Here is a 7915-nt window from a genome sequence, read left to right on the forward strand (position 1 = left end):
TCATTCGGCTTCCGTGGTTTGGGGGAGAGTGTCAATCTCTCTTCCCTTCAGTGCTTGTGATTGTGACAATCATGCACCTTTCATCATCACACTTCACAAAACGTTCCCACCCCTAATCTAGCCAGACCTGCTCTGCTATCCTTCTCTATCAGAATCTTATTATCCTGTCCTGAAAACATCGAAACTTCTTTTTCATCTCCTCCCTTTGAACATTATCAGTCACTCAGACAGCCACTGGGTAGGGTTGAATAAAGGTTAAACTAAATAGAACAACTGGTTATCCTACATAAGAGGGTAAATAAACAGCCTATATGTATCCCATGATTAGGGCCACTGATTCTCTGGCATAGAGGAACATGCACAGAAGCCTACAAAGGTTCATGTTTATCTGTAGGTGCTTGTCATCCAAATTTGAATTCTGATTTTCTTACTGTTAGGTGTAGTCTGCTGAGTGAATAGGGTTTTTCAGCCTAGGATGTTTTTCAATTGTCTGTAGAAGCTCAGAGAACAATGATACTCAACTGCTTCATAGACCTTGTCCCATGCTTTGAACATAGATTATTGGGCCCTGGTTTTCAAGTTACATCTCCTTAAAACCCACCTTTCACAAAATGTGCTTTAATAATATTCTGCATTGAATTGATAAATCTAGTAGGTGATTATCCAACTCTGTCCATTATTCTTTGAGATATCTATACTGTTTGCCTGGATAGGGGGCTCTTTAGTAGAATTATATTGTTCATAAAAAGTCACTGCAGTGTTAATTCATCGCTGTCATACCCAATTTGACCAATAGCACACTTGTTGCAGTAATCTTTGTTAAGATAATGATATTCTGTTTGTGTTACCTTCTAGTCATGTTAACCTTCAATCTTTACTTCATTAGCCATATTTATTCACTAAATCACTGAGTTAGAAGAGTTTCTTTGATGGTTCATCGACGGATCCCTCGAGAGTGCACTCCTTTTAAAGCAGGAGCCACAAGGCGTCGAGATTCCTTGAAGAAATGTAAACACTGGCGTTGAAACTGTAGCTTCGATCTTCATGGTGCTCATCAACGGTTGATCGTGGAAGTCCTGTGAAGATACGTGTGCGGTCCACCTTCAAGCAAAGTGTTCAGTGCTGCAAAGAAGGCTTGGTGAAAAACAAAGGCCCGGCAGCGGGCATCGGCGATCGCTTTGGTGTTGACGATCAGGACACGACCACAGCTGGATTTCGTATCTTCACTTGTCAGTGTCTTCACGGACTTCGGGTGGCAGGAAACCCACCGGCAGACTTTCCTCGGTCATGGACGACCTCGACTTTCTCCGGCTGGACAAAGAGGTCGACAGTGATAGCAAGTGAGCCCTTTGTTCAATGTTCTTAGGCAAGGTGGAACGTTGTGGCTCCTGTCATCGATCAGCACAGCGTCAAGCGGTCCATGCTTCTCTGCAACATGACTCGACGGGCTTCCAGTGGTTACAGCAATCCTCCAAACCCCGGTCGACAGCGATAGACTTCGATGGCCCTGATGTCCAGGTGCTTTACTTTAAGATGCTTGGCGGACCACTTCTCCGGTCGACAGTTTTTCAGGACTGGCTTCCAGGGTACCTCGATGGAGATCAGATTCTGTATGATGTTCCCTCGTAGCTCGGAGAGAGGTCTCCTAGCCAGGTCCTCTCTTGGATCAGTCCTCCACAGACTCAGCAGCTTTCAGATTAGGGTAAAGCAAAGCAGCAGCACTTCTTCTTCTTCCAGCTACCGTTCGAGGATAATCAGCTTCAAGTTTCGACTTCAACTTCTGAATAAATTGGGAACTGAGAGGTACACAGATATACACATCTGTCCCTCATTCACTACGCTGAGCCAAGCTCAGTCAGCAAATCAGACAGAAGCGCATACAAGCAGGCAGGAAGCCATTCAGGCTCACAGGCATTCAGGATATTCACTTCCACCCAGACACCCATAAAAAGGAATGTGGATTGGGGCAAGCCCCCAGCCTTTCAGCACACCACACTGCATTCTTGTCAGTGTCAGGCAGGCAAATGTACGTTAGGATTAACAACTCATCAGGGTCAATCAAACTGGACTGTGCACAACAAATTAAAGGCTGGATGCTGTCACATAGACTGCAACTTAACTCTAGCAAACAGAGGTTATTTTATTTGGGCCCTAAACATCTTTTTGGCTTACTCACACCACCTCCCCCTCTGTCCTGCTCTATTTGATCGTACTATTTACAACATGCATAAAGTAAAAACCCAGTCCAATTTGAACTGCAATCTGGAGGTCAGTGAGACAGCAACATTTTATTTACTATGGGCTCAGACTTCTCCGACTTATCTTTCCTCTCATTTCAGAGAAAGATCGATCAGCAGTAGTCATTGGATCATTAATGAACTCTAAACTTGACTACTGTAATGCTACTCTCGCTGGAATTCCAGCAAATCTAACCAAGTTGCCCAAAATGCAGCCATCAGACGCCTCTTTCATTTGTCAAAATCTGGTTATGCTCCGCCTTTTTGTAAACTCTACTCTTTGTCTCCATTTTGGAAGAAGATTAAAAGATATATTTGTCAGAACTTCATATCATGCAACTACTAGTTCTTCTTTGTCAATAAACACCTGCACCCAGATATAGTCTCTGTCCAGATTTCCTCATACCAATGAAACAAGAACTATACATGGTATTGCTAGGATTTTGGCTCATAAGGATCATCTTGGGACAGTGCCAAAAGACAGACAAGAAGGCTGTTGGGATGAAGATAATGATTGACATAGATGCTGGAGAAGAAATTCAAAATGAGGAAAGTACCCATGAGAATATAAAGAAAAGTCACCTGACACCTCCAGGAATGAGGATTTACTACCATAAGGATCATAAAAATATGTAGGACGGTGGATATTTGGTCCACCATCAGGAGATTTCTGTCATATAACCTGTAGTGTGGATGAACATATAAAGAATGCAGGTCACCTGAGGGGGGTGACAAATATATGGATCTCAAAGAAACAACAGTATGAAGAGAAGATGAAGGTGATTGAAGAGGAAAATATGGTTAAGGACTCAGTCAGAGAGGGGCATGTAGAGGAGCAGGTAGATGTGTTTTCCCTATCTCCCGCCCCATCACCGCCGTCATATTGGAACAGCAGGAGAAGAGCTCTTTGTGTTGTCCCTATACCGCATCGAGTGTATTAGATACAATATGCACTCAGGCAACCATAGTGAATGCACCCTTGTACTGAAAGAGTGGAAGCATGTCAGCACGCACCATTGACATCATGGAACGTTGAGTGAAATCTGACGAGTGCATAATGATGTCATGAAATAGATATACGAGGACATACTTAAACGATATGAAAATACTTACGAGTAACAATGTAACTGCAGTGACAAGAGAAACATGTACAAAATTGTAAAATAATCATAAATACTAAAAAGATAAAGTAACTTGCTGACCAATAAGTGTAAATATGCTGTAATGCAAGGTAGATGAGACATGTAGAAGCTTTCTATAGAGGAAAATATAACATGGCTAGGACAGCCATACTAGGAAGATGGACATTGGCTCGTGTTAAGACTCAATCCAGCTACCTCAGGGACAGGCCAGGGATGCAGAGTCAGTAGACGTTGGAGAAACAGCTTTGTGTATAAAATAAAGAGGAGTCTATGTTGGCCTGGGATCAAGGGTGCTATTTTAAGGAATAATTGCAATGCACAAAGGGAGTCAGACGGATAAGCCATGTACATAAGACATATTTCTCTGAGATGAAAGAAGAACATATTTGTAAGAGCCAAGTATTGGATAATTAACAGTGGGTAAGATCTATACAAGATGGAGTGAGCAAGTATCTAGATGCCAAGAGGAGCAAGAACACCAAGTACGAGTAAATCAAATAGCAGTAAATAAGAGGTCGAAATAGACACATTTGCGGTGTCCTCACACTTGATCCAGAAGTCGAAAACAAGGGCCATTCATTAAGCTTTGGAAGAAGATAGTGATGTGTAAACACTCCCTCAAATGTTCCAGAACAGAGAACAGACTACAAGGTCAACTACAAATGGGAAACTTTGGCTTATGGCTCGACTGATGAGAGATGATAGATTAATTGGCAAGGCAGGGAGTAATCTGATGTGACTCAAGCACCTGGGTTTCGTCTCGTTTCCATGCTGCTAAGGAGACAAAAGTCCAAGGTTGGGAGAGTATGTCAACCAATCAGATGGTCTACGGGGCAACGTGCTATACAATGTTGCATTGGCCAATCCAGTGTCGTTTTCCCTGCTATCAGTATTATATGTATTTCGGGGTAGCTCGAGGCGTGCCTTACAGATAAATGGCAGCCAATGAAGTACTAACCCCTATGTATACATTAGGTGCATATGTTCCCTTAACCAATCCTTCCCTTCAATAGGTTTTGCAGTTTGCCACATAGGATGTCGTCATAGATGACGCATATTGGGGTATATAACAATAGTGGAAATGCGTTGTTGCTGTCAAACTGCTCTGTTACCCTTAATTGGTACGGGTATAATTTCAGCTTCAGTAATATAGTGTCCAATACAGTTTCTTCAGTGTGTTTTTTTAATTTCAAGGTCTAAAACAGCCGAGAGGTGTTTCGACCCGGAAGGTCGTTTTCAAGGCAACTTGTTCAGTATAGTTCAGTCTCTCCTGTGCCTTTAGTGAGTCATCTTCTGTTTATGATGATCCTTGCAGGAGTTTAGAATGTCTAGTTTAGGACCCGATATACTGCCGAGTAGATACAAGATTATCTTTAACTGCACCTCGTGGGGAACAATTTCAGAAGCAGACTTTATGAAAATTGTGATACCGAAACCTAACCCACTAATTGACTGTCCCATATGAGAGACTCTAGATGTGAGCCATACTCTCTGGCTTTGGGGCTACACACAAAATACTGACTAGGCACTGGCCTATCATATACCTAAGAAGCAACAAAAAAGATAAGTAGCTGGGAATGACACATGAGACATTCTAAACTCCTGCAAGGATCATATTAAACAGAAGATGACCCACTAAAGGCACAGGAGAGACTGAACTATACTGAACAAGTTGCCTTGAGGACGACCTTCCGGGTCGAAACACGTGTCGGATGTTTTAGACCTTGAAATTAAAAAAACACTGATGAAACTGTATTGAACATTATATTACTGAAACAAAAATTATACCCATACCAATTAAGGGTCACAGTGCCGTTTGACAGCAACAATGCATTTCCACTATTGTTAAACTTTGGGCGAGTTGGGGGTCTCTTCCCTGCTGTCACTGCTGCAAAGTGACCAAGCTGTTAGTTTCTGGAGTATAGTGCACTCACCTTTGGTTACACCCCTCAAACCTCTTGGGGCATATGGCCTCTGTATCATCACGTTTGTGTGTAAGTGTGCGAGCATCAGTCCGTTGTTCAACAGTTTGCCCTGCTCTATTGAACTGAGAATAAAGTAGTATTTTGCCATATTTTGGCCGATTATTTGTTCTGAGATCTTTATTAGTAATTCCAATCTAGCACGAGAGACGCTTCAAGGTGCTAGAGCACAACTACACTGGAAATTTGGTGAAATTCAACTCTCCGCATGCTGGAGCATTTGCAAGAACAGTGTAAGCAATGACTGATTATGCCAATAGCCAGAGCCAGCAAATGGATGCTACCTACTTAACACTTACACATTGGCAAATGCTGGACAATGTTCACTCTTTGCTACCGCCACCTGAGGAGGTGGTGCTGCCACTGGTGTATCTCTTAGCATTAGAAGTATCCAAGATCCCTACATATATAAAATGTGTTTGGATGTGGCAGGATTTGTGGTGAAGCGTTTTTCCTTATATAATTCCTCACGGTTTCACCAATCTGCGCCAAATGTTGCATAGTTCCCTATTAGCACCGTCTGGACAATACTAGCTACATGACAAGTAGAAACACCACACCTATCCCCAGATTTCAGCACCTTCACACATGAGAAGGTTGCCTGAAATCGGTGAAAAATCAATGTGGTCGTAGAAGGACCGACCCAGACATGAGGAACAAAACTCGAGTTCCAGGCCCTTGGAGATACAGTTTCCAACATATTTGCACTGCAATGCACACCAACGAACTGCAACACGCCAGGCTGAGGTGACAGGTGTGGAGAGAGCAGAGAAGTTCCAGTATGCAGCAGTGCACCAACTCTCGCCTCCTTGCAACATCTGCTATGGGGTATGCCAGACACATGAACCCCTTGCAGTGCAGTTTACTTCAGGGTGCAAAGCACATCAAGTGTTAAGCGAATCGGAAAAGTGACCTACAGGATCAGTGTTTTCATGTCTGTCTACAGAACCCGTTCGGAGAACGGGTGCTTCTGCTAGTAATATATAAATATGAACTGTATGGTAATGCTGAAGTAGCGCAATGGGATACGGATCTTCTTGCAAGCTTCTGACAGGATTCACACATTGTGGAAAAATGGGAAACATGGAGAAGGACCTGGAATCTTTTTTTTTACCAATTTTTGCAAGTCAAAGTGAGAACTTTGAAACAGCATGTGATTGAGGGTGAAGATGAGGAAAATACAAGGGACTGGAATTTTCTAGAGGACATGCTATCAATGTGAAAGGATGCAGTAAAGAGACATTTAACTGCCCAGATGGAACAAGAAGAGCGCTAAAAGCCAGAGGTAAAAAGTTGGGTGCAGAACTCTACCAATGCAAAGATGTTTTTTTAGCAGCACACTCTCATTCTCCACAACTCCTTACACTGGTTGAGGCAGCACCAAAGTAAAATTGTGAAGAGTGGAAAAACATAAGAGACCATGGGACAGGTTCCTCCTGCAGTATGGTTTTCTGTATGCATCAGGGTCACCACAAGAATGTTTCAGACCAACTGCAGACAAGATGGTTGATGCCTATGTTCGCAACACATTCCAATGAGATAGTGATGAGGATCTGCTGCATTTCTGGCTTGGAATGTGGTCAGTGCAGCTATCTGTACTTGTTCAATTTACCATGGAAAGCCTAAGCTGCCCTGTGCTAGCATGGAGTATCAACGTGTTTAGCGCGCTGCAGCGGTTACTGGCTCAGAAAACAGGAAATGCTTTGATGAAACACTTGTGAGAGCTTACTATATAAACGGATGAGCATCTCACTGCAGACGACTAGGTGGGAGGCAACCTCAATCCAATTGCTCGGAAGACCATACAGAGGATTCCTCAGATGATGAAGATTTGTTTGTGATCCAGGTGTGGCCACATGGATAAAGTGGCATCAGTAAAAAGGGTCGAGACGTTTGCCCTCATTATGTTTTTGCTGGTATCCATCCGTTAGTACCAGAGGGACACCGGCAAACGTTGCCACCGTCTCTGCCACTTGATGTCCTGGTTGACTGGGATATTATGGGTTGCAGAAATGGTGGTAACACCCCATTCCATGGAGTCCCTAGTGGACTCCATGGGATGGGGTTGCTTGAATTACCGGCACTGGTAGTGCTAGTGCCAGTAAATCTGGTAGGGGCCTGAACTACCATCAGGTCAGGCCTGCCGGCAGATCAGCGCCTCTATCAGCAAACGTGTGGTTGGCCGGTCCGGTAAAGTGCTGGTACATGGAAATACCAGCACTTTAATACCAGAAAGACCAACCCATAATGAACCTGTTTGACTTTGAAGACAGTGGTTGAATGTATTGCAAAAGAGACCTAGTACTAGATTTACATAATGGAGGTTCTGCCTCAATAAATCTGGCTATACAAATCACCAGAGCCATACAACATCCTCGATGTAGTGTTACACTCTTGAATTATTTTTGGGTAACACCATCTTTGGATTCAGGGGTGGTTATGCCTCAATCCATTTGCATATGCCAATCATCGGAAACAGTCTTCAATCTTTAATCCAGCATTTACAAATTGGAATTTCTGCCTCAATTCTTTTGAGTTTACCAGCTGTGGAGCC

The sequence above is a fragment of the Ambystoma mexicanum genome, chromosome 6q, assembly GCF_040938575.1.
Source record: "Ambystoma mexicanum isolate Mex_15411 chromosome 6q, UKY_AmexF1_1, whole genome shotgun sequence".
NCBI classification, from domain to species: Eukaryota; Metazoa; Chordata; class Amphibia; order Caudata; family Ambystomatidae; genus Ambystoma; species Ambystoma mexicanum.